We start from the raw sequence: 27,633 nt of genomic DNA on the forward strand, positions 1-27,633 counted from the left end.
TGTTGGTGGTGGTGGTGGGAGATAACTTCTTCAGCCCTCAGTTTCCTCTCCTGTAAAACAGAAAATTATATGCCCTGTCCAACCTATTTCACAAAGATATAACTATAGAAATTATATGTGAGCATATTTCTGGTATTATCAGTCTTTTTATGTAAGCTATTCCAAAGATATTAAGTGGCTATTTATTGTCAGGTTTTTTTTTTGCCTTCAACTTTTATTTATGTTCCGGGGTACATGTGCCGGATGTGCAGGTTTTTTACATAGATAAACATGTGCCATGGTTGTTTGCTGCACAGATCACCCCATAACCTAGGTATTAAGCCCAGCATCCATTAGCCATTCTTCCTGATGCTCTTCCTCCTCCCACCCTCCACCCTCCAACAGACCCCAGTGTGTGTTGTTCCCCCTAAATGTTATGTGTTCTCATCATTCACTATCATTCATAGGTGAGAACACGTGGTGTTTGGTTTTCTTTTCCTGTGTTAGTTTGCTGAGGATAATGACTTCCAGCTCCATCCATGTCCTTGCAAAGGACATGATCTCATTCCTTTTTATGGCTGCATAGTATTCCATGGTATATATGTGCCATATTTTCTTTTTCCAGTCTATCATTGATAGGCATTTGGGTCCATTCCATGTCTTTGCTATTGAGAATAATGCTGCAATGAACATACACATGCATGTATTTTTAAAACACAGTGCTTTATATCCCTTTGGGCATATACCCTGTAATGGGATTTTTGGACCAAATGGTGTTTCTGCTTCTAGATCTTTGAGGAAACGACTGTGTGATCCTATTTTATAAAGTGTAAATGACTGTCTTAGTTTGAATTCCCCAAGAAACAGATGCTGAGACAAGAATTTGAGTGCAATAGTTGGAAAATAATTCCAGGAAACACCAGTAGGGGAAAGGGAAAAGAGGCAGTACTGGACATAATATCAAATACATTCTCACTGTATGCAACCGACTTCCTTTGGGTGGGAACTCTGGGAAGCAACACAGGACACATACCTCAGGGTTCTCTCACTGTTGGTCCTGCTGAGTGCATACACACCAACTCTCTTCAGCCATTGAGAAAGGTCTTGTGGGTGAGTGGAAATTAATACTTGACACTTCAGCCTACTATATGCAGAGACTGATCGGGTTCAGAGAAAGCCAGAGAAATCTGCTAGCCAAAGAGATGTCAGTCCTGGGAGTTGGAAGGGGCTTGGTGTACACTTAAATGGCAACAGCCAGGTGGGTATGAGCCAAGCCTTGACATCTCTGAGATAGAATCCAGGCTTTCTGGAACCTACTAAGATGATCTTTCCCCTTTTTTATTAAAAAAAATATAGAATAGAACAGAGAAAATATAACAAATATCAAGTATGCAGAATTAACAAAGTTGATATATTTAAGTTTCTTTTAAATGTATTTTAAGAAAACAGAAGAAAAAAACCTTCAGACCAGCTGAACTCTCTTTTGTGATCATTTCAGTTCTTTTTCCTTTTCTCACTTCAGAATTGGAACTACTATCATGAGTTAGATGAAAATTTTTACCTTTGAGTTTTTATAAAAGTTTTGCCAAGAAAGTTTCTATAACCAACTTATACTGCTGTTCTGTTTGTTTTACAAATTAATAGGAATCAAATAAATTGTGTGCATCATTCTGAATACTTGTAATTTTCACTCAAGATTATTTTTGAAATCTGTTCATGCAGTAACATTTATCTTCAATTGCTCTACCGCAAGAGTCACCAAACATTTTCTGTAAAGGGCCAGATCATAAATATTTTAGGCTTTGTGAGCTACATAGTCTCTGTCGCAACTACTCAATTCTGCCATTACGGCATAAGAGCAGCCATAGGCTATAAGGTGAATGAAGAAGCATGTTTGTCTTCCAATAAAACTTTATTGACAAAAACAGTCAGTGGGCTGTGGTTCTTCTCGGCAGCATTTCATCACAAGAATATACCAAGTTGTATTTATCTATGTCTCAGCAGCTGGCCATTTAGATCATTTCTAATATTTTGCAATTATAAGTAATGATTCAATAAATATATATGTGTCTTTAATAGTTATGTAAGAATTTCTCTTGGTGTTTACTTAAAAAATAGCATTCCTGGTCAGGTGCAGTGGCTCACGCCTGTAATCCTAGTACTTTGGGAGGTCGAGGCGGGTGGATCACTTGAGGTCAGGAGTTCAAGAACAGCCTGACCAACTTGGTGCAACCCCATCTCTAATAAAAATACAAAAAAATTAGCTGGGCATGGTGGCGTGCACCTGTAGTCCTAGCTACTCTGGAGGCTGAGGTAAGAGAATCACTTGAACCTGGGCAACGGAGGTTGGCAGTGAGCTGAGATCGCAGCACGGCACTCCAGCCTGGGTAACAGAGCGGGACTCTGTCCTCACTAATAATCACAGAAATGCAAAAAAAAAAAATGGTAATACTTTTTGATGTAGCCAACTTCAATTTGTTTTATAAATTATGTTTTTGAACTTTTTTTTCAAAATCCTCAAGACAGTATAAAATATTCAAATCTTAGTTTACCTTTATTACAGTCCCTTCTTGAGGTCTATGTCTATGCACAGAGTCCAACTACAGCTTCTCCCTTATCTCTGGGCCCACAACCTCCACTTCCAGCCCTGGGATGGTGCTTCAGTGTATGTTGAGTCCTCAAAGATAGACAACTCCACTTCTCCTAGATTGGAGTTCTTTTCTCATGTTTAGCACCTGAAGATTCCTCTTTCTTGCTATTAAGTTCAACTATATGTTTTTTGTTGTATTTTACCAAGTATTTTTATCTTTTGGAGTAGGAATGAGAGCTTTTCATTTCTGCTTGCGTCTACCAGATGTTTGCAAGTCCCTGTCACAATCTATTCACATTGTGCTTCTCCAAATGGACACCGAACTCTCTACCTGCAAGATTCATAATAAAATTGGTAGCCTGGAAATGTAGCTGGCAATATTAGCTCTACTTGGTACCACATTATGGCCCGTTAAGCCCAAATTGTGAACTTGTTGAGGGAAGGGACAATACGTTATATATCATTTTATCTCCAGCATCTATCACAGTGTATTAGATGCTAATGTATTACACATATAATACAATAATATGACATTGTCATAGGTACTTGATAAATGTATACATAAAGAGTGCATGAAATAGAAAAATGTCAGGAGGCTTTATGGGACCTACCTTGCAGAAGGGCATAAGAATGGCCACAGTGATTTCTGGACTGAATACTAAGAATAAATTTACTTAATATTATTCATTTAGTGCCTATTGTGAGTAAAATCCGTATCAGCTTTGAAGGATGATATAGAAAATAACACAAATTATTTTACTCTGTAAAGGTCATAGACTCCTTGCTGTCTCATAAAAGAGCAAAGATAACACATATGGAATATTGCAGAGTGTGTGTGTGTGTGTGTGTGAGTGTGTATATATACATAAGTAATAGACTACAGTAAAGGTTAAACTGCAAGTTCTATAAAAGTTTTGGAATTTGAGAGATCCCTATGGAAAGACATCTTAAAGGAGGAGAGATTTGTTCAGATTTTTCCCAGAATGGCAGCATTTGGATGGCTCACCAGAGAGAGCATTCCTGGCAGAAGGAACAGTCCATGGCTAAAGCTCAGCAGATAAAAATCAGTGCAGTGTCATGGAGGTGATTTATTTCTACCTTCATTGAAACCGCTGAATATTGCCCAGTCTTCTCTACTTTTGCAGCCACATCTGGAAAGGGAGATAGTATGGCATACCTAGCAATGAGTGAGGCTTGGAAACATATTTTGTGGGAGATACTAAAAGGAGGGGTGAAGACTGCGTCTCATAGGGTGTAATACCTGGTGACTATAAAAGTCATTTTCAACTCCTTCTCCTTCTCCTTCTCCTTCTCCTCCTCCTCCTCCTCCTCCTCCTTCTCCTTCTCCTCCTTCTCCTTCTCCTCCTCCTCCTCCTCCTCCTCCTCCTCCTCCTCCTCCTCCTCCTCCTCCCCCTCCTCCCTCTCCCTCTCCCTCTCCGTCTCCTTCTCCTTCTCCTTCTCCTTCTCCTTCTCCTTCTTCTTCTTCTTTTTTTTGACAGTGTCTCACTCTGTTGCCCAGGCTGAAGTGCAGTGGTGCAATCTCGGCTCATTGCAACCTCTGCCTCCTTAGTTCAAGCGATTCTCCTGCCTCAGCCTCCTGAGTAGCTGGGATTACAGGAAAGCACCATCACGCCTGGCTCATTTTTGTATTTTTAGTAGAGATGGGGTTTTACCATGTTGGCCAGGCTTGTCTGCAACTCCTGACATCAGGTGACCCGCAACCTCTCTTTTTGTTTCTAGGCTGTATCCCAGTGGAAGACTCAAAGGCACCTCTGATTGTCTCTCCAGCATAGTAATTCTGGAAATTGAGATCTGTATTTTGTTCTTTCCCATAGGCCATGTGCTCTAAGGGCAGAGATACAGGACTTGCGGTAACAGTGGGTACCACACATGGCTAATAAGAGTACAGAGCTGAGGGTATCCAAAGAAGACACTGATTTTTGGCCAAGGTCTGGTGAATTTGCACCCTTGGCTGCAGAAATCACCCTGGCAGCAAAACAAGCTTCAAATCTTTCATTTGGGGGAAATGATCATGAAAGTGCCTAGAAAATAAGTTAGCACATGATATGCTTCTTTTTTTCTTTTTATTTACTTGACTTAAGGCAAACTGTTGTAGTAATGAAGAACATTGTTTTCCACTTGCTCATCTCCAGTCTCACTTTGATTGTGTGTGGACACACTGCCCTGGCTCTCACAAGTAGCCCATAAGCAGTCACATCTTTGTGCATTTGGGGCCCAGACTGCTGTTTTCTCTGCTGCTAAACAACTCTATTTCCTTACCTAACCTCTACCTCTTCTCCAGTATGGAATGATGGTCCCTGAGTCTTTATTTTTGTCATGAATTAAGGATTCTTACCTGACTGTATTTGCTAACTTTACAAAATAAGAGAATAGTGACCACCTCAAGTACATCTGAGAACAATTCTCCAAATTTTGAGAAAGTAAGAATATGCAGTGTCAATTAGTGGAAAACTATACAAATTATTTTATTTATCAGAGTAGATTTTAAAAATGAAAAAGGCTCAGACTAATTAAAAAATGAGCAAAAATATAGACACTGTACTGAAGAAGAAATAAAGGGGCCAAATAAACATATAAAAAGTTCCTCTTCATTTATCATTTGCATATTTCAAATTAAAACAACAATGAGATATCACTATATACCTTTTAGAATTGCTAAAATTAAAACAACAACAAAAACAACAACAACAAAACCCTGATAATACTAATTGATGGCAATGATGTGGAAGAAGAGGAACTCTCATTCATTGCTAGTGTAAATGAGAAGTGGTACAGCCACTTTAGAACACAGTTTGGCAGTTTCTTGTAAAGCTATACATTGTCTTACCATATAATCCAGCAACATAATGCTACTAGATGTTTACTTAACTGATTTGAAATCTTAAAAACCTCGTATAAATGATTATAGCAACTTCATTTATACTCACCTCAAACTGAAAGTAACCAAGACGTCCTTCAAAGGTGAATTGATGAACAAACTCTAGTATGCTCATATAGTGGAAACTGTTCAAGAATGCAAAGACTGAGCTATAAAACCTGCCAAGGTATGGATGAATCTTGAATTAATATTGCTAAGTGAAAGAAGCTAGTCTAAAAAGGCTACACACTATATGATTCCAATTACATGACCATATGGAAGAGGCAGAACTATGGAGATGGTAAATGGATGAGTGGTTGCTAGAAGTTTCACAGGGGAAAGGAAAAGGGTTGAGTACATGAGCATAAAGAATTTTTTTAGACTGATAAAGCTATTCCATATAATACTGTGACGGTAGATACTTGAGCATAAAGAATTTTTTTAGACTGGTAAAACTATTCCATATAATACTGTAATGGTAGATACTTGCCATATCTATTTGTCAAAACCCATAGAACTTTACAGCAAAAAAAGTAATTTATGCAAATCTTTAAACATCTCTTAAGAGGTCTGGAAATCCCAGGATTGAATATAGAATGTGGCAAAATTATCTCACTGTATTACAAATGTATGAAACAAGCTCACTGAGGGGCATAGGAGTAAAGGTGCTGACCTAAGTAACTTTGACAATGACTGGAATCTATGAGACTAAAGGCTGAAAGAAGCACACAGAAGCACTGCACTGTGGCTTATAAAGTTGTTGCCCAACAGGTATGTGGATTAATGATTCTGAAACCGCTACACATGTATACTAGAATTGAACAAAAACTAAATTAATTTAAATTAATGTATATGCATGTAGAATCCACAAATATATTTTCTTGCCCTGTCAGCAAAGGGGGCCTAGAAGCAATGATATTCTGGGAGCAGAGATCCTACATAGCACCCAGATTTTGGTTTCTGATAATTATTCTCTAATAAAATGAACCAAGGTTCTTTGGAGAAGCGACTGATTGTAGAACGAGGACAGGAAATATTCAAGATGAACTTGGACTAATTTGTGCTGCAAGAAAATAAGAAAGTGCCAAAAAGCAGTTGAAAACCCCCACAATGATGGGGTATACCAAAGAACATAGGAACTAGCTGAAAGGGTTCCCAGTGAAAAAAGTATTGGATTATAAACATATGAAATAAAAATTCACAAACTCATACTGATATAGAAAATTATGGAATACAAACTGTCCATCTGGGAACAGACTAATAACCAGAATATATAAGGAACTTAATTTGGTAGCGAAATAAAGAAATCTATCAATAATTCAATTAAAAATGGTCAAAAGACCTGAATAGACATTTCTCAAAAGAAGACATGCAAATAAGCAACAGGTGTATGAAAAAATGCTTGACACCACCAGTCATCAGGGAAATGTAAATCAAAACCACAACGAGATATCATCTCACCCCAGTTAGAATGGCTATTATTAAAAACCACAAAAAATAAATCCTCTTGAGGATGGAGAGAAAAGGAAACTGTTACACAGTGTTGGTTGGAACGTAAATTAATACAGCATTATGAAAAACAGTATGGAGTTTCTTAAAGAAAATAGAACTACCACTGTTGGGTATACATCCAAAAGAAAGGAAATCAGTACATTGAGGAGACATCTGCACTCCCATGTTTAGTGCAGCAATATTCACAATAGCCAGGATATGGTATCAACTTAAGTATTCATCAATGGATGAATGAAGAAAATGTGGTAGATATACAAATGGAATATTAAAATGAAGTCCTATAACTTGTAGCAACATAAATGGAACTGGAAGTCATTATGTTAAGTGAAATAAGCCAGGCACAAACAAATATAGTATGTTCTCATTCATATGTGGAAGTGGATCTCATGGAAGCAGAGGGTAGAATGGGGGTTATCGGAGGTGGGAAGGGAAGCCGGGGAGAGCAGAGATGAGGTGAAGTTGGTTAAGAGGTACAAAAATACAGTTAGATAGAAGAAACAAGTTCTAGTATTAGTAGAGTAGGATAACTATAGTTAACAACATTGTATTTTATACTTTAAAATAGCTAGAAAAGATGATTCATAATGTTCTCATCACAAAGATAAATGTTTGAAGTGATGGATATTCCAATTACCCTGATTTGATCATTACACATTGTATACAGGTATAAAAATATCACATGTACCCCCAAAATATGTACAACAATTATATAGCAATAAAAATAAGGTTAGAAAAATAAAAGGGGGAGAGGAAATAAATGCCCCGTGTAGACTAAATCCAAATAATTACTGTACATATTCTGCCCTTAAGAAGATGGAACATAACTCTCCACTTTTTAAGTGTGGGCTGCACATGGTGGCCTCCTTCCAAAGAGTTCAGTACGAAAAAGGGAGAAAAAACATGTAACTTAATAGAGGAGAAGCCTGACAAACACTACCTTGCCCAGGTGGTCAAGGTTAGCAATAGTGATGAGTCCTGTTGATTGTGATGTGATTAGAATGGCACTTTACTTCTGTGGGCTTCCTTCCAAAAATTCACAATACCAATGTAATCATGAGAAAAAAATCACAAATCCCAAGTGAGGGACATTCTGCAAAATACCTGACCAGTATTCCTCAAAGCTGTCAAGGTCATCAAAAACAAGGAAAGTCTGAGAAACTGTTGCAAGCAAGAGGAACTTAAGGCGACACGGTGACTAATGCATGATGAGTGAATAAATATTGACTAGCTAATAATAATGCACAGTCTTGGTTCATTAACTGCCGTCCATCTATCATAGCAATAGAAGATGTTAATAATGAGGAAAATCGGATGTGGGGTATATATGAGAATGCTCTATTACCTTTCCAACTTTAGTGTAAATAAAAAAAAACTATTCTGAAATAGAGGTTTTATTTAAAAACAATAAGCGTTTTATAAAAATTTCTATTACTTTAAAAAGTACTGCTCCACCCTGGCTTAGTAGACCTTGTAATAAGACCTGAATAGGCTTTATTTTACACAAAAGATTATGTACTCCAGGGATCTGACAGAAATTTACTATAAATTATGTTTAAATATATTCTCACTGTTCAAAATCAGAAATAACACCAACTTGCTTCTTAAAATGTATTACATAGCACACTTCGACATTGGAATCAACTGATGTGTTATCCTGTCCCATCAAATGGATTCATGTTTGTGTAGTGCTTCCTTAACCACCTCTGTATAAGCAGAGAGTATTGTGATAATGCAAGGCAAGTTGTTTAAAAAAAAAAATCACCATTTACAACTCCCTATCTGTGTGAATATGGACTCTCTCCAAGCTATGTAAGCAAGAGCCATGACAGATATTGGCTGCAGGTTCATTTATCTTCAACTTTCTGATATAATCTCAATTTTAAATTGTTTGAGTTTACTGAAACAACTTCATGAAGTGACTTTAAAAAATACAATGAAAAAATATATTCTATAATTTCAATATGTTATAAAGTACATTTATATTAATAAATATTATTGTTTAATATCCTGGAATGCTATTTTCTATATTGTTTCTATTATATTATTTAACTATAAGGGGTGTTTCTGTTGGTTTTTTTAAAAAAGCCTTGATCTACAACTATCTGATCTTTGACAAACCTGACAAAAACAAGCAATGGAATAAGGATTCCCTGTTTAATAAATGGTGCTGGGAAAACTGGCTAGCCATATGTAGAAAGCTGAAACTGGATCCCTTCCTTACACTTTATACAAAAATTAATTCAAGATGGATTAAAGACTTACATGTTAGACCTAAAACCATAAAAACTCTAGAAGAAAACCTGGGCAATACCATTCAGGACATAGGCATGGGCAAGGACTTCATGTCTAAAACACCAAAAGCAATGGCAACAAAAGCCAAAATTGACAAATGGGATCTAATTAAACTAAAGAGCTTCTGCACAGCAAAAGAAACTGACATCAGAGTGAACAGGCAACCTACAAAATGGGAGAAAATTTTTGCAACCTACTCATCTGACAAAGGGCTAATATCCAGAATCTACAATGAACTCAAAGAAATTTACAAGAAAAAAACAAACAACCCCATCAAAAAGTGGGTGACAGACATGAATAGACACTTCTCAAAAGAAGACATTTATGCAGCCAAAAAACATGAAAAAATGCTTATCATCACTGGCCATCAGAGAAATGCAAATCAAAACCACAATGAGATACCATCTCACACCATTTAGAATGGCCATCATTAAAAAGTCAGGAAACAACAGGTGCTGGGGAGGATGTGGAGAAATAGGAACACTTTTACACTGTTGGTGGGACTGTAAACTAGTTCAGCCATTGTGGAAGTCAGTGTGGCAATTCCTCAGGGATCTCGAACTAGAAATACCATTTGACCCAGCCATCCCATTACTGGGTATATACCCAAAGGACTATAAATCATGCTGCTATAAAGACACATGCACACGTATGTTTATTGCGGCACTATTCACAATAGCAAAGAGTTGGAACCAACCCAAATGTCCAACAACGATAGACTGGATTAAGAAAATGTGGCACATATACACCATGGAATACTATGCAGCCATAAAAAAGATGAGTTCATGTCCTTTGTAGGGACATGGATGAAACTGGAAACGATCATTCTCAGTAAACTATCTCAAGGACAAAAAACCAAACACCACATGTTCTCACTCATAGGTGGAAATTGAACAATGAGAACTCATGGACACAGGAAGGGGAACATCACACTCTGGGGACTATTGTGGGGTGGGGGGAGCGGGGAGGGACAGCATTAGGAGATATACCTAATGCTAAATGATGAGTTAATGGGTGCAGCACACCAGCATGGCACTTGGATACATATGTAACAAACCTGCACATTGTGCCCATGTACCCTAAAACTTAAAGTATAATTAAAAAAAAAAAAGATGATTTGTTGAAACCAAAAAAAAAAAAAAAAAAAAAGCCTTGAAAGCTACTTTACTACAACAAAACCTAGTCTCTACTGCAGCCAGGAATTGATATAATAAACAATTCATTTATGACCCTTGTCACATATGGCTGTTTTCATTCAAAATTCTCCAAGTTCAGAATTAAAGCTTGCATGCAAAAAGAAAGAGGCCTGAAACTTAACAAGCAAGATGGCGCAGGCTCCCAAGCATTACCAGTAAACGGTATTTTCTTTTCTGATAGGAGAGGTAAAAGGATAGGCAAAGGCCTGATTGTGATGTATTGGGTGATGTTTTTTACACCTAACTAAATATCACATGAATCACTCTGTGAGCCTCAGTTAACGTGTCTATATGTAGATATGAAAATACCTGACCTGCCTAAAAGAGAAAGGGCGGGGACACCAAAGGCCCTGAGACTCCCTCATGGTTCTAAGATCAAAAATGTTTTTGCTTTTATCCAATTTACCAAATGATCAGGCATAAAGAATTGCATTTGTTTCATGCTATCCTAATTGAACAAGTTGTTTTTGTTCTTCCATTTCCTATTTTCTCATCAATTGCGTCTTTTCTACATCTTTTTTCAGCAACCCCGAATACTTCCAAACCTAATGAGTTGCATCCCCCAATCCTATTGGTCCATAATTTTGTTTGAAAGTCAGATGTGATTTTTGGCCTGTGTAATATTTGAGAATTAATTTTCCCCTTCCTATCTCCATGGCATAGCTGTCTCCTAGATTCTCCTGCATCTCTGGTTGTTCCTTTGTGGTCCTCTGGGGTTCCTCTTTCTCTGACTCAGGCCTTAACAGCAGATGCTCCCTAGGGCCCATTTTGATTTTCTACTCTTCTTACTTTTCACACCCTCCTGGGTGACATAATCAATATCCAGGGCTTCAACTATTAGGCAGCATGCAAATAACTCCAGAAGCCTAGATTTTTGGTCAGGATTACTCTAGTGAATTCCAAGTCTTTATTCAAGTCTGCTAAATTCTTCCACTTGGTTGTCTCACAGGTATTTCAAATTCTTCATGTCTGAAACTGATTGTATCATGCCCACCCCAATTCCCAGCATATTATTATGTCCCTCACCTAGCAAACCTGAAGCCTAGGAGCATTTTAGAATAAATTAGCACAATCTTGTGCTAACTTACTGTGACATCTATTTTGCTCCTCCTGCTTCTCCATTTCCAGACCCATAGTATAACACTCTTATTATTCTCACCTGGATCTTTCAGCCAGTTTCTTTGTTTCCAGTCTGACCTCCCCTTCAATCCATCTTTCTCTGTTAGCAAAAGAATTTTCTAAAATATAAGCCATTTCTTAATAACATCCAGTGATAGGATATTTTAGAATAGTCATTCTTCTCATCTTAGGACATAAACTCATCACCACGGTCCTATATGTGGCATCTACCAAGAATCCACCACCCCTCTGTTGTTTTTAGAAAATAGTTTTTTATTTTTATTTATAAATCAACACATAATAATTGTACATATTTGTGTAGTACATAATGATGTTTTGATACATGCAATGTATAGTGATCAGATCAGGGTAATCAGCGTCTTCACTATATGAAATATTTATTATTTCCTTGTGTTGGGAACATTTAATATCCTCTCTTCTAGCTATTTGAAAATATATAGTGTGATTGAAACATCTCTCTACTCCCCTTTTTCATCATCTAGCCTTTCCTAACTGGCCCCATCTTATTTATTTATTATTTCTCTATCATATCTTTTACCAAAGTAAAATATAACCACTTATGTACTTATTTCAACTCTTCATTAGACTGTAAGTTCCTTGAGGGCAGGAATGTGTCTTATTTGACTTTATATTCCCAACACATAATTCAGTTGCCTGATACGTAGCCAACATTTAAAAATCTTTGCTGACTGAATGACACAAATAGGCACATTATTATTATTTTTTAAAGAGAAGCACATCACATGCTATACAATTTATCATCTCAGTTTATCTACTTCAACAAGTCCTGATTTTCTTTTTTCTATAGGGAACAATTTGTAACCAAAGAGCTTTTATTTAGTCAGCCAAGCAATAATAATGAAAGGAAACAAATGAATTCACCCTGCTACTAATAGCAAGGTTATCTTGTGTATGATAGATGGTCATTCAAAAAATCCCTATTCAATCTTCAGAATTTTAATCAAATTGTGGAAGTGGAGGCAAAAGAAAAAGATGATTTTGTCCCATTTATCAAAGCTATGCTCAGAAGAAACCAATAAGCAGCAGCCATTTGGGAGTAACGATGGACAGGAAGAGGTCAAAAGCAGGGAGAGAAAGAGATGATTTTTTAAAAAGTCAGAAGCCTTTAATTTTAATGATCATTTTTTATTGGCATGACCATTGTGGTCTTTCAACCAGACTATGTGCTGCTCGTGATTGACAGAAGCAAAGAAGACTATGAGAAGGAGTGACCTGGCTGAAGAAAACATCAAGAGTTGAAGGTGCCATTTAAAACTAATTTTTCAGGCCGGGCGCGGTGGCTCACGCTTGTAATCCCAGCACTTTGGGAGGCCGAGGCGGGCGGATCACGAGGTCAGGAGATCGAGACCACAGTGAAACCCCGTCTCTACTTAAAATACAAAAAAAAATTAGCCGGGCGTGGTGGCGGGCGCCTGTAGTCCCAGCTACTCGGAGAGGCTGAGGCAGGAGAATGGCGTGAAGCCGGGAGGCGGAGCTTGCAGTGAGCCGAGATCGCGCCACTGCACTCCAGCCTGGGCGACAGAGCGAGACTCCGTCTCAAAAAAAAATAAAAATAAAAAAAAAAAAATAAAAATAAAAATAAAAATAATTTTTCAGTTATTTAAGCTATTGAGGTTGAATATACGCCAGTATTAATAATTGTTAATAATTTGCTGACAAATGAAGGGCTGTAAAAAGAACATATTTAGTATACTCATCCAAAAATATATCCAAAAGTGTATGAAATAGAATGCTTCGTATGTTACTAGAAGTGTCACATTTATTATAATAATTACTATTATAAACAAAAGGCTACCTTGAACACCATAGCCTATGAAGAAAAAAAATCAGTGAAAAGATACAAATCAAATCAGTTATAAACACATAGAAGGGTAAATGGTACTAGGAGATATAAATATATATATATGTATATATAAAAGACTAAAGAGTATATATATACACACATATGGAAGTATATATATTATATATACATTTGTATGGAGATATATACATACACTATATATATTTTCTCTCTCTGTCTCTCTGTCTATATATATCTATATATACATACATATATGCTTCAGTCTTTGAGGGTGTCTTACGATGAACAAAAGTTCTTATTTTAATGACTTATTTAAAGGCAATTTCTACCTTTATAGTTAATGCTTTTTGTCCCGTTTTAAAAAACCCTGGCATATCCCAAGGTCATAAAGATATTCTCTTATGTAGCCTTGTAAAAGTCTTATGATTTTGCCTTTCTTTCTTTTTCTTTTTTTTTTTTTTTTTTGAGATGGGAGTTTTGCTCTTGTTGCCCAGGCTGGAGTACAATGGTACGATCTCAGCTCACTGCAACCTCCACCTCCTGGGTTCAAGCAATTTACCTGCTCAGCCTCCTGAGTAGCTGGGATTACAGGCACGCGCCACCATGCCCGGCCGTCTTTCTTAATTTGACTTCAATTCATCAAAAATTGCTTTGGGGAATGGTATGAAGTAGGTTCCTACACAGATACCTACCTGGCTCAACACCAGTTATTGGAAGGACCATTGTTTTCCTACAGCCTTGCAGAGGCATTCTTGTAACAAACCAAATGTCTGTATGTGTGGGTCTATTTCTGGCCATTTTCTTCTGGCTTATTCTTTCATATTTTCATCCTTGCATCATCACTGTGCTGTCTTAATTACCTTGCTTTAAGGATTTCTGGCAATGGAGGTGCTTCCACATGGGTCTTCTTCATGATGATTTTGGCTAGTCTTCAAATTTCGTATTTATATTAGAATAAGCTTATAATTTCTACCCTCAAACCTTGCTGGGATGTTTATTAGTATTACAATGAATCTATGGATTAATTTGGGGACATCTCTGCAATGTTGACTCTTTTAGTATTATAAATAGAGGTATTGAATGATTTCAGGTTTTCTGCCTCCCTCCTATCTTTGACTCCTATTAGCAACAGAGAAATCTCAATGCTTGTATTAATACAAAAGTCATATCTTGTCCTTCCCAATCCCCATCCTTTTTCCATCATGTTCTCCTGCTCCCTCTTGATTCCCATGTGTCTCCAACAACCATGGTTTTCTTGCTGTTCCTCAAACATCTCAGGTGTGCTCCCATCCCAGGGCCTGCATGGACTGTTTTCTCTCCACATAACACCCTTTCTCCACGCTTGCATAAGTTTCCCTCCTTCTCAAGTTTTATTTAAGTTTTTAATTTCTACAAGTTTTTATTCAAAAATAACTCCTCTGACAAATTAGGAGGGAAAGGGGATTTCTTCAATTTGAAAACAAATATCTGCTCAAAACCTTTAGTAAACATCATCGGTAATGGTGCAATAGTAAATACTTTCCATTTGAGATTGATATGAGGCAAACATGTCTACTAACGTCATTTATTTCAGTATTTTATTAGAAATTCTAATATAAACAGTAAGGCATGCAAAGATAGTAAATGTATAAGATTGTCAACAAAGAAATAAAAGTTATTACTCACAAATCACAAAATCGTGCCTGTAGAAAACCCAAAAATTCTACAGATAAACCAAGAATTTAAAAGTGAGTTTCCCAACATCACTTTATATATGTTAATAATATCAAATTATTTGTATTTCTATAATTCATCAGGAATAAGTTTTAATCATAAAAAAGATACCACATATAATAACAAAAACTAATACAAAATAAATTTAATGGCCACAAGATCTCTACACAGAAAATTATGAAACATTATTGAGATAAATTAAAGAATATCTAAATAGAGAAATATATCATTGTCTATTGGTCCAAATTTAATACACTTTAAAAGTGGAGAAGACAAGCAAACAAAAGTCAAAATCTACAAGAACAGAAGTAGGTTTGGCAAACATTAATAACAATGATAAACCCCCAGCAAGATTAATCAAGGAAAAAACTAAGAGAGAAGACGCAATTACCAATATCAGAAATGAAATAGAGGACTTCACCAGGGATCCCCTAGATATTAAAATGATAATAACAAAATATTATGAACTAATTTATGGCAATAAATTAGATAAACGAAACTTACAAGTTCCTTTAAAAGCAATTTACCAACTCCCACGAAATGGATACAAAAATAAATGAAAAGTCTGGATACCCCCATATCCATTAAAGACATTGAAATTTTAATTAAAATTGTCCCCAAAAGATGGCGTTAATGGTAAATTCGAAGGAACATTCAAGAAAGAAACAATGCCAATCTTCCACAGACTCTACTGATTATTAAAGAGGCAGGAACAACATTTTCTTATTTGTCTAGAAAACTACCAAAGACATTTTTAAAAGAGAGACAAATGTGTCTCATTAATACAGATGCAAAAATCCTTAGCAATATAAACAATCACATCTTGGAAAATATTTTAAAAAGTATTTTGAATAAAAATAAAAATAGAATACTTAATAAGTATTCCATACTATTTGAATGTATAATCAATTTAAAAGGTTTAATAATTAGCACGTTAAATTTAATAAATTGAACTATATTTAAAGTATTTAACCATTGAATATTAAAATCTATAATATGATGTCTAAAATATTTAATAATAAATATAATGAATAAAATATTTTTTAAACACCTAGAATACAGTATTGTAAGTGAAGTTTATCTCAGGAAGCAAAATATGTTTATTATTCAAGAACCAATCAACATAGTTCATTGAACAACTGATAAAGGAAATCATTATATTATTATCTCAAGAGGTATAGAAAAAAAAATGAAAACATTCAATTCCCATTCATGATACAAGAAAAAAAACTTCCAGAAAATCAGTAATAGAATGAAAGATTCTCAGTCTCATAAAGTATGTCTACAGAAATCATACAGCACAACTATATATAATGGTGAAATAGTTTACACTTTTACCCTAAAATCAGGAACTAGACAGGGTTTCATTCTCATCACTTCTATTCAAAATTGCCCTGGAGGTCCTTGCTAATGAAGTAAGAAATAGAATAAATAAATAGAAAAATGAATTGTATTATTACATTATTTATCATTGTATAAATTCATTATGCAGTATATAAATGTATATATGTCATATATATGCAGTATACACACACACACTGTCTTTATTCAGAGATCACATGGTTGTATTGGTAAAAAATCCTGAGAGATCTGCAAAAGAAACATTAAGACTAATAAGTGAATACAGCAAGATCACAGAAGACAAATTGTATCATATGAATATATCAATTGAATTTCTATAAACTATTCACATAAAAATATAAATGAAATTTAAAAGCATGATGTATAATAGCATTAAAAAATGTAGGGCTGTGAGGAAAAAAATCAATAAATTTAACAACTGCAAGATTTCTACACTGAAAACTACAAAACATTACTAAGAACCATTTAAGAAGACTGAAATAAATGGAAACATACTTGTGGGTTGAAAGACTCAATTTTGTCAAAATATCAATTCTCTTCAAATTAGTTGAACAATTCAATACAATCCCAATCAAAATTTAATAAGGCATTTTGAAGTGATTAAAAAGCTGATTCTAAAATGTATATAAAAATGCAAGTGAGCTAGAAAAGTCAGAGCATTCTTGAAAAACAAGTATGAAATTGCAGCTCTTATGCTACCAGGTTGCAAGACTTGGTATAAAGCCACAGTTACCAAGGCAGAGTGATAACAGTCTACAGAAATGAACTGACATATTTATGGTCAGTTAACTTTTCTGAAGGAAATTGACTGGGGGAAATAATTATCTTTCAACAAATTACTCTATACACGAGAGCAATTCTAATTAAAACCCAAATGAAATTTGAAAAACTGATTCTAAAGTTTACTTAGAAGAGAAGATGCAGGACAACAGTCAAGGAAATTTAGATAGTTAAGAGCAAGTAGTAAGAATTTGTTTTATCAAATACTAAAAAACATTTTAAAGCATTAATGATGTAGTTTGATTTATGTAGACAGAGGAAATCAATGAAAAATATTAGAAAATTTCTATAAATCTTTTATCAGAACAATAAAGAAAAGATGGTTTCAGGACAAGTAACTCTATTTGGGAAAAAAATAGTTTGATCCCTAAGCCATACTATATATACAAGTATATTCTATAGATATCTGAATGTAAATAAAATTGAAAAACACATTCACAAAATATATCGAATAAGCTGTTGTAAATAAATAAGAAAGTGTCCAAAAACTTACAATAAAATAAATGAAGATTATAAGTAGGCAGAAGAAATAGAAATAAACTATAAACGAATGAAATAAGCTCATTCTTCCCACCAAAAGTTTTCATGGCCCCTGGGTTTGGCCTTAAATGATGATTAGGGATTTCCAAGCTGGGCAAGATGGAATAGGGTGAGGTAAGCTATTCCAGGGATGGTAGCCAGGATAAGCCAATGAAGCCAACAATAAAAGTACGTGGTGCTCCCAGGTGGGTACAATTAGCTATTGAGAGTTTATCCTTAGGCAATAGGGAAACATGAAGTTTTTGATGAGGAGAAGGATATTTAGATTTGTAATATTTGCAAAGTTACTCTGGCAGTAGTGGAATTTGAATTTGTGTATGAGGAGATGCAAGTGTGGAGACTACTTGTGTGACTAGTGCACTAATGCAGGTGTGATAAAGTCCTGAATTATAGCAGCAGTCAGTATTGTTGAGGCTGAGAAAGGAAGGTTGCAATTGATGAAACTCAGTGACTGTAAGTGCTGAGAGCTGAAGGAAAGAGAGAGAGAAATTGAGGATTGCTCCCAGATTTTTCTGTGAGAGTGCCAATTGCTGAAACAGACATTCCAGAAGTAAGCTTGCTAGATTGGGAGTGGTGATAATGAGTTTAGATTTGGCTATACCTAGTCAGATGGTTAGAAACACAACTGATCGCTAAACATGAAGGCTTTTCACCTCTCATCTATGAAAGCAAAAAGAAGATGGTGATGAATTTGAAGTGAATCATCAATAACTTCAGTGATTTGGGGGGTAGTCCCATGACCATTATAGTGGATATGATACCTACTAAGCTAAAACCTTATGAAACTGCTAATATTGGGCCATTTTTGTTTTACGCGAAGTGACGGTTTCACAGGGTTGGTCAAATAGTTTGCTGGCTTTGGGAAGAAACTTATGAGATATCTTCCTTAGATGTCACAAAGGAAATAAGGATTATCGTTAAGTGTTGAAAATAATGTTTTAAGAGAAACAAAATGTGATAAAATGTATCATCAAAAACATCTACCTTATGTTAGTTGACTTACAGGTCTCACTCCCCACTGTCTTGGGACAAGTTAGTGCTACCCAATTAAGCCAGTAGAGAGCTTGGACACAGGAGGCGGTGGGGATTTATCAGGACTTGACATCCAAGAACTCTGCTGGGGGGAACTGGATCCTATCACCCTTATTTCTCCTGAAACTCAATACCAATGTTCCATAGCAGTCACCACGCTGTGCAACAACTCTTGGGAATTTAAAGAAAAAGAACCTGATCTAGTAACTCCTGAAAATATCATTTACCTTCATGTAATTTAAACTGAAGAATTCTTCTTTGTTAGCTAAAAGGAGGGGCAAAACATTTTGGGGCTTTTCAAATAGAAAGAAAAAATACGTGAAGGAATATTATTTTTCCTGGTGACTGATGCCAGGAACATTTTGTTTTGATAAGTTCAATTCTGCCATCATTATATTAAGTCAAAATAGAGCTTTTGACTAAATTATACATTTCTCCCCTAAGCTGCTCCTGCTCTCTGAAACTGAGATACTTTCAAATCAAAATTCTGCCTTTCAGATTGATACCAACATTAGTATAAACTAAATAAAGAAAAATGAAAATATATTCATGCAGCTGTTTCTGCATATCACCTTTAATCTTCCATGCACGTTAAAATATGTGCTTCTCAAAGAGGAAGAAAGAGAAAGAGAGAGAGAGAGAGATCTATTTTTGCTTTATGTGAATATAAAAGTAATTTGTTGCCATGGTGATATATTTTTTCCATCCTGTATTTTCCAAACACAGCCTTTGCTTCAGGTTTTGGGTACACAGCCTCTCTTGCTGTCCTCCATTTACAATGTCACGCTCTACTGACCACTGCAGGTCAAGCACAAGCTAGTCTACAAGATCAAACATCAATTTGACAGAAATTTTTATTTTTTGGTGCTTGTATTAGTATGAGCCTCTTGACAGAGTCAGGGAGAGGGCATTTCAGATTCCTGAGACCCTTCATTTGGCAACTGCTAAAGTTTAGTGTTCCAATTTCCATGTCTTTCTTTGCAAAAGAATCACTGTTTATGTTAATCCTATGCAATCCAACCTGGTCAATATTTACCTAGCATTACATTCAGCAGCTAGTCAGTGTACAGAGATTGTCTATAGACATACCCGAAAGTCTATAGACTGTTTTGTCTACTAGAAAGTTGCTACTAAATTTTAGTAGCTAGCAAAATTTTAGTTGCTTTGTAAACAAACAAACAAACAAAAATCAGAGGTTTACTTGTTTTCTACTTAAGGAAAGTATAGCAGAAGAAATAAATAACCAGAGCTTGGAGGGTCAATTCATAGGCCCCACGAAATTAAATAAATCAACAATTAAGGGAAATTGCCTTAAAGGCAGGGCAGATTAAGGAAGATGGGAAAAAAGAGGTGTGATCAGAGAACTATGTTAGTTCAGGATCTGGAGATGTACCGTCTATATGGTGGTGATGGGAGGTAGGGAAGGCAGGGCAACAGGGATGGAGAAGAGAACCAAGAAACGTGGACAGGTAGCAGCAAACACAGGCCATTGTGCAATAGGTGAGCGATTTTAATTCTAATATTAGTTAAAATAACAAACCAACATTACTGGTCCAAGCCAAGGGTCACTTATAAGTTCATCTGTATAGTCTGTTCTTGGATAGGACAATAGGCATGAAAAGATTATTCATAAATAAGTTAAATATTTTGTGGACATTTACCTGGGACAGGCGCTATGTTAGCCTTGATAAAGGTAAATATAGAATCAGCTGAATCAACTGAAAGAGGAGATAATATGTCAACATGAAAACGTAGCTAATTATACAAAAGCCACATGAATTACACAGAGAGATTAGGCTTATTGCAGTTTCAAGGCAAAGAATCAGAGACCACAATTGCAGCTAGATTTTGAACAGGCTGAATTTAGAGAGATGCAAAGAAGAGGGAAAAGGAAGCCCTCTTCTCTGAGTGCTCACCAGTGGATCATACACAAAAGAAAGTAGTTGAATGGAACAGAGAGTTGGATTGGACACCATGTCTTAGAGTCAAGGCTGAAATAAGCTTCTTACCTTCTACTCTGAATCCTACTGGACCTGCAAAATGGACTCAAAACTTCTGTGTCCACTCAGCTGGAGGAAGGAGGACCTCAAAATGTCTTACATATTCATTTAGGGGCAGGAAATGAAGTGAAGTAGTTACCTCTCAATAACAGGCTCGTGTTTGACAGAATACTGAGAGTGAAAAAGGAAATGTGCACCTGGTCTGGCTGTAGGCACCATCACCATGACCACCAAAAGAATGGTTCAATGGATGCCAGATTCTAGCAACATTCAACATTGCCCTTTCCTCTGTGAGGAACGTGGGCATCAGAGAGGCTGTGAGTTTTACTATTGATGCTCTCCTAGGTAGAGAGCAGGGATTTAGGGTATTACCCTCCAAGAGTGGAGGCAGGAAGAAAGGAAAAAGGGGAATAGCTGCTCTCTCTTCTTTCCCTACCCTCATTCCTGCCTAAAGCTAAGCTCTAAGGCAGGTTTTTTCCATATGCCACCTAGGTGGATCTTCGTAGTAACTGAACGATAGAGGTGTAATTGGCTCTGCGTTGCAAGTAAAATGAGACTTGGGGCTGGGGTGAAGGAATTTGCCCAAAATTAAAAGACAATAAAGTGAGGACACCCAATATTTTAATTCACACGCATAACTCCAAAATCCATACTTTATATACACGTACACACCAGGGAGGTCCAGCTGAAGGCAGGAAACCTGTAGGAAACAGTGAGAGCTAATCTGCAAAGGCTCAAAGCAAGACTGAGGAACTTAAACTTGTTTTTCAGGCACTCGGAAGAATCTGAAGCATTTGTTTTTGAGCACAGGAATGACTCAGTACAGCACTTTAACTGATTTTGGGTAAAATTCAGCCCAGAATGTATATAACATGGAATGAAAATAAGCCATGTTGCAATTAAAAGCTGTTAACAATAATTTCAAAATAGATTTGGAGGTTATGAATGAGTCATCATTGTATGGCTTGCTATTGCTCACAACAAAGTATACTCAAATTCACTGGCTTAAACCCACCGTCATTTATGACTGTTTTATATATCAGCAGGATGGCTGGGCTCGGCTGGGTGGTTTTACTTTAAGCCCAAGTTGCTTGGCAGCTCAGCTTCTTACTGCACATCTGTGGGCTGCATGGGATAGCCATGCTTCATGTGCCTCTCATCTTCCTTGGATCAATGATTTAGAAAAGAAATGTTCTTCTCATTGTGATGGGCATGGCCCCAGACAGCAAGCCGAAACCCACAGACCTTGGAAGGTCTGGGTTTGCATATGGCTCCCTCACTGTCTCTTCCACCTCAGTTTATTGAACAGCATAAATCACTTGGCTAAACTTAAACTTGAAGGATCAGGGAAATATTCTCCATCCTTTTCCTGGGAGAAACTGAAAAGTCACATGTCAAAGTGTGTGACCATAAGGAGGGGTGAAGAATGGGGCTAAAAATAAAATTGTCATCATCCTCATGAATTACCACTGTATCAAGTACTGAGTGGTTTTGAATTTATAGGTTCTATTTGAGAGGTTATTATTTTTAGTTAAGCCCAAAGATAATAATATAGTGAGAAGGGTAAAATTTAATTCCCTACCTCTGGGGCATTGATTTCCTCATATATAAAATGAAAGGTGTCAACTAGGTAATCTCTATGGGCCCTTTGAACTCTATGATCCTAGGCTTCCAGACTCATATTACTTTAAAAGATAAATGCACAGAAATGGTCAAAAGAAATTTCTGATTGAATGTATAGTCTATAACAACTTAATGGAGAAATATTTAGGGAAACTGTATATGAAAATTTAGAAGAATTCCAATTTTAAGTTGAAATGTCAGTTTTGATTAGAAAAATTATACTCTTCACAGGGTAATCACAACTAAGACTTTGGAGTCACCTGTCCCTAAATACATATTTAATACCAACTTTATATGAAGGAAAATATGGATGGAATATCATTATTGTGAAGCCCAGTAGTTCAAAAGTTCTCTTTTAGCAAACATCCATAGAATTTTTGAGCATTTCTTGAAATAGCAGAACATTGAGAAAATACATTTGGGCAACCTCAGCAAGAAACTTTTTATAGCTCTGGAACCCCTCCTTCTTCCCAAACTTCTCCATATTATTGTTATTTTTATTATCGTTATTATAATTTTAGAGACACAGTCTCATTCCGTTGCCCAGGCTGGAGTGCAGTGTAGCTCAACCATAGCCCACTGCAGCCTCAAACTCCTAGGCTCAAATGATCCTCCCACCTCAGCCTCCTGAGTAGCTGGGACTACAGGCATGCACTACCACCCCTAGCTAATTATCTTTTTATTTGTAGAGGTGGGGTCTCACTATGTTGCCCAGGCTGGTCTCTAATTCCTGGGCTCAAGTGATCATCCTGCCTCGGCTTGCCAAAACATTGGGATTAAGGCATGGGCCACTGTGCCAGGCCAAAAACCTCTCCTTGACAACAAGGACTGCTACGCCTGGGGATTTTCTGACATGGGTGGGGATAGGGGAGTGATGGGAAGGAAGCCCAGTGCAGGGATTATGAAGGGAGCTGCTGCAGGCAGTGCACCATTGCTTCATCAGGCTATGCTGACAGGGTCATCACATGAAATACTGTGTCTATTAGCTGCCACCTCTTCTCGTTGCAGCTGTGCAGTTCCTTCCATGCTCTCTTCTTGTTTCCTTCCATCATCCCTTAATTTTTGTTTTTACTTTGTAGGAAATGTGATCTCTCAGTTGGAGTTTCAGGAGTGAATATTTTGCCCACATATGACCTTCTTGCTTATGATCCATGTCCTTTAGTTTTCCAGGACTATCATGAGTTTTTAAGATTTAACTCAAACTGGTTTATGCCCATTACATATGTAAAGGGAAACTACCATCATTTCTGTTGACTCCGGGGATTCACGGGGGTCCCAACCACTGCTGCATTCTTGCTGTCCCTTGAGCAGCTCTGCCTAGGACATGCTCTCCCCTTCCACACCATGTTGTCCTGCTGGCCAGCCCCTGACTCTTCCTTCTCTCTTCTGAAGTTACACACACAGTAGGCTGGGAGTTGGGTAAATTTTACTAAAATGTTGGGAAGGTGGAGAGGCTGACCGTACATACCACACTGCAGGTAATGTGACAGGAAATATTAGACAGCTCTGTCATGAACAGTCTTTCAGCCACATTCCCTAATGGGCCTTTCTCTAGACAGTCTCTCCACTTAAGTCCTTGCTGATCTTTCAAAGCTCTCCCCTTTCCACTGCACCTTGGCTGCCTCTCAAAAAACAACAAAAGGCTCCCAGGCCTTGTAGAACAATTCACTACAGACCTTACCCAAAATTCAATTCTAAGCTGACTTAGATATACCTGCACTATACAGGTGTATCAGTTTTATATTTTATACCATATGTATACTGTACCTTTTCTATGTTTAGATGCACCTATACTTACCATTGTGTTACAATTGCCTACGGTATTCAGTACAACATGCTGTGCAGGTGTGCAGCCTAGGAGCAATGGGCTATGCCATGCAGTCTAGGTGCATAGTGGGCTCTCCCCTCTAGGTCTGTATAAGTACACTCTATGATATTTACACAATGATGAAATCACCTAACAATGTATTTCTCAGAACATATTCTCGCCATTAAGTAATTTATGACTATACTAAACCACGAAATTTCTGTTTTAGGACTGCATACTTCATCAGCACAAAACCTTGAAATAAACAGTGTTTTCCTAATCTGAGCTCAAATGCTTTGATAGGACTGTCTTCTTCAAATATGAATGTTGCCAATGCTACATCTCGCATCTTATCCCCACACCATCATTCAAAGCAGGAGTAGCTACAGTCACTTTGCTTCTGTAGTTTTTTTAAAAAAATATTTTTATTTCTGATACAGATAAATAAGATATCTCAGGCAGATGAGTGAAGATCAGTCTTAGTGGATAGAATAAGTCACCAGAGTCCATACTTAGAGGCAAAGATCCTGGGAGAGTGTTGTGGAAGCAGCCCCACTTGTGCTACATCCATGTAGGCAATTAAGGGAAGAAGAATCTGGAAATGTACATCGGACCAGGCTAAAGAGGCCTGGATGATAGGCATTTGGACTTTCTTTTGTGAGTAATGGAAAACCAATGATGATTTTTTAGTAGGATTTTTTTTTCATCTTTTTGAATTTGCTTTAGGGAGAAATCTCATGAGTAGGATGAAGTTGACAAGCATGGCCAAGAGGGAAAAGGGAGAACGAAAAATCCATAGGAAGACGATTGCTGGAGTTTCTTTGTATGCATTAAATGTGAATAATAAATACAGAATTCAAGCAGTTTCTTTTAACACCTTGGTTGTTTGCTGACCATCCTTAAAGGACTGGAAAACTATTTAACTTACTGTTTCAGTTAATTGAGGAGTATCATGTGGGTTGAAAAAGTGATAGCTATTATTCTTACTGGGTAACTCTCAAAAAAAGTAATAAGAAATTTAGGAGTTAGAAAGACCTTATTAACTAATATATCATAATAAAAATACTTTGGTAATTTCTACAGAGTCTAAATTTGTTTGCAATGGAACCAAAAGGTATATTCACACGGGTTTATGCAGGAGTGACAGAAGTGGCTATCAAGTCCCCTCAAGCAGACTCAGCCAATATAAAGATTAAAATTCACTTTCCATTAGAACCGTTTCCCACCAAATATCACAACCCTGGGCTTCTTCTGAATGGTAAAATTGGCTTCCAACGAAGCGCAATTCATGCAATTCAATATGTCACTTCCTCAGTCTGGACGTCAGGCTCCAAATCTGTTGTGTGTATGGGGTCAGCATTTTGGCAGAAGGGGAAGGAAGTTGGTCTTTAGAAGGCTTTCACTTTCTCCCTCACACTACTTTTCTGTATTGTTTTCATTTTTTTCATATGCATCACTTGACTTACAATAAACAAATAGCAAAACAAATAAAAGAAGTCACCTCAGGTTGCAGAGTTAACCTTATTGTTTAACAGTAACCCAACTGGGGGGTCTAAAATTGAGAGACTAAAAAGATAAGAGCTGTGTTATACCTCTGCTTTAACGCTGCTCAACTACTTGGAAGTGGAGGAAAGAGGAGTAGGAGCTAAGGGAAACTGTACCTAACATGGCTTCTGGAGCTTCTGTCTTTGTTCTTTGGTCTGTTGCATCTCTCTCAAAAGACCAGCTGCTTGGATGAATAAACATAAATAGTTTCACACAATTAGCAGGAGATCTGACTTACAGCCACCTTGTACCAAATTCTGCTTTAGCATCAAAGCGTGTTGGTGTAGTTCTGGTCTATGTAGCAAGCCCTAGAAAACAAGAGGAAAGAGAAAGAGGTCTATTTACTAATGTGAAGGAAGGTACATTTACTAAGAACAAATATTTTCTCTAGCCCTGTGATATGTGCTTCCCTTATGTTAACTAAGTAATACTCATCAACAGCCATTGTGTAGGTAAAGAAACTCAAATTCAGAGAGGTTGGATAATTTATCAAAAATCACACAGTAATCGAAGTCATTTTTTTTTTTAGCATCCTTCTCCTTGTGTCCTAAATCCATACTTTTCCCCATACAACATGCTACTCATTGGTTAAAGTACAATTCCTTGTGATTTATCTGAAGTGACTGAGTGTGTATATCCCAGAAAAGACAGAGCCAGGAGCTGGGCACTGTATCAGCACCTCCCTTTTCTGCCCGTGTTCAGCTTGGCAAAATTATTCCTGGAGGCTGGGCTTCAGAATGATAAAGCAGTCACCAAGTAGGGGTTTTATTTATTCATTTTTAATGAATTGGTGCAATTACTCAGGCTGAGCCATAAGTAAACATCCTGCCAGAGACACACAGGGAGGGAAGACTAATGACAATAAATTCCTAGTTCCTTTAAAATTATTTGATGTAATTCTGGTTGGCAGCCCAGGGAGGATGCTGTTTTCCTGCAGAGTTTTTATTATGATTGCTGTGAGTTGTTTGCCCTCCTCTCTGACTTTGCATGCTCACTGCTCTCTAGGTTCAGAAATAACTCCATTGCTGACTTTAAAGTGAAGAAAGTAATGACTGGAAAAATGCTGTATGAATTAAAATAACTAGATATGTTCTGTCAGCAAAACTGGAGCATTGAGTTGGTCATATGCAACTGGAAGAGGGGCAAATCCATGCAGTGGGTGGAGCCCCATCCAGACCTTAGGAGAAACAAGAATGTGCCTTCCTCCCCATGATTTCCTCTCCACTCCCAGCCCACACTCCACGTTTCCTGCATGAGTGACTCCACCTTGGTTCCAATGGCCAGGTCTCCACTGCCAGGGCCCAAAGATTTGTGCCAATTACTGTACCTTGAGAGTTGAGATGAAAGTGCTTTTCTCCTGAATTACTTGGAAAATTGCCTCTATTTCCTTTTTCATTTTTTACTGGACTAGGCCTATCCTTTAGCTGAGAGGGTCTAGCCCAAGTAGCCCATTACTGAATGCCTCCTGCAGGGCCATTGCTAAAATGCCATTGTGAGGTCACTGCAACCTATTTTAGCTGCCAGAATATTATTGCTTTGAACTTTGATAGCTTCTTCCCTCTGAACAGCCCAAGCTACTTGTCAAATTTCAAAAGGATTCGATATGCCAAAGGGAAAATGGAGAGCACCATGCGATAATTAGGTGTTCCCATATTTGTCAACTTGGATAAGCGCAGTCCAGAAGTTCAGGTGTGTTTTTAATGTTGTACAATTTATGAAGAGGGTCCTTGATCCTCTTAAATAAGAGGGTCCTCATAAGGAGAGCTCACTAAGCTTTCAGGTAAGACTCTATTGAAGCTATTGAAATTGACCTGATTGTTAT

At 37.1% G+C, this 27,633-nt stretch overlaps 1 long non-coding RNA gene across 1 annotated transcript; it reads right to left on the reverse strand.

Moving 5' to 3' along the window:
- Positions 1 to 27,276, reverse strand: LOC129463516 (uncharacterized). Its single transcript, XR_008651201.2, has 3 exons — positions 27,139 to 27,276; positions 25,928 to 26,119; positions 1 to 50 (listed from the first exon to the last, which is right to left on the reverse strand). It is a non-coding gene; the product is annotated as an uncharacterized lncRNA (long non-coding RNA).
- Between the last annotated feature and the right edge of the window lie 357 nt (positions 27,277 to 27,633).

Source organism: Symphalangus syndactylus, chromosome 15, assembly GCF_028878055.3.
Source record: "Symphalangus syndactylus isolate Jambi chromosome 15, NHGRI_mSymSyn1-v2.1_pri, whole genome shotgun sequence".
Lineage (NCBI taxonomy): Eukaryota > Metazoa > Chordata > Mammalia > Primates > Hylobatidae > Symphalangus > Symphalangus syndactylus.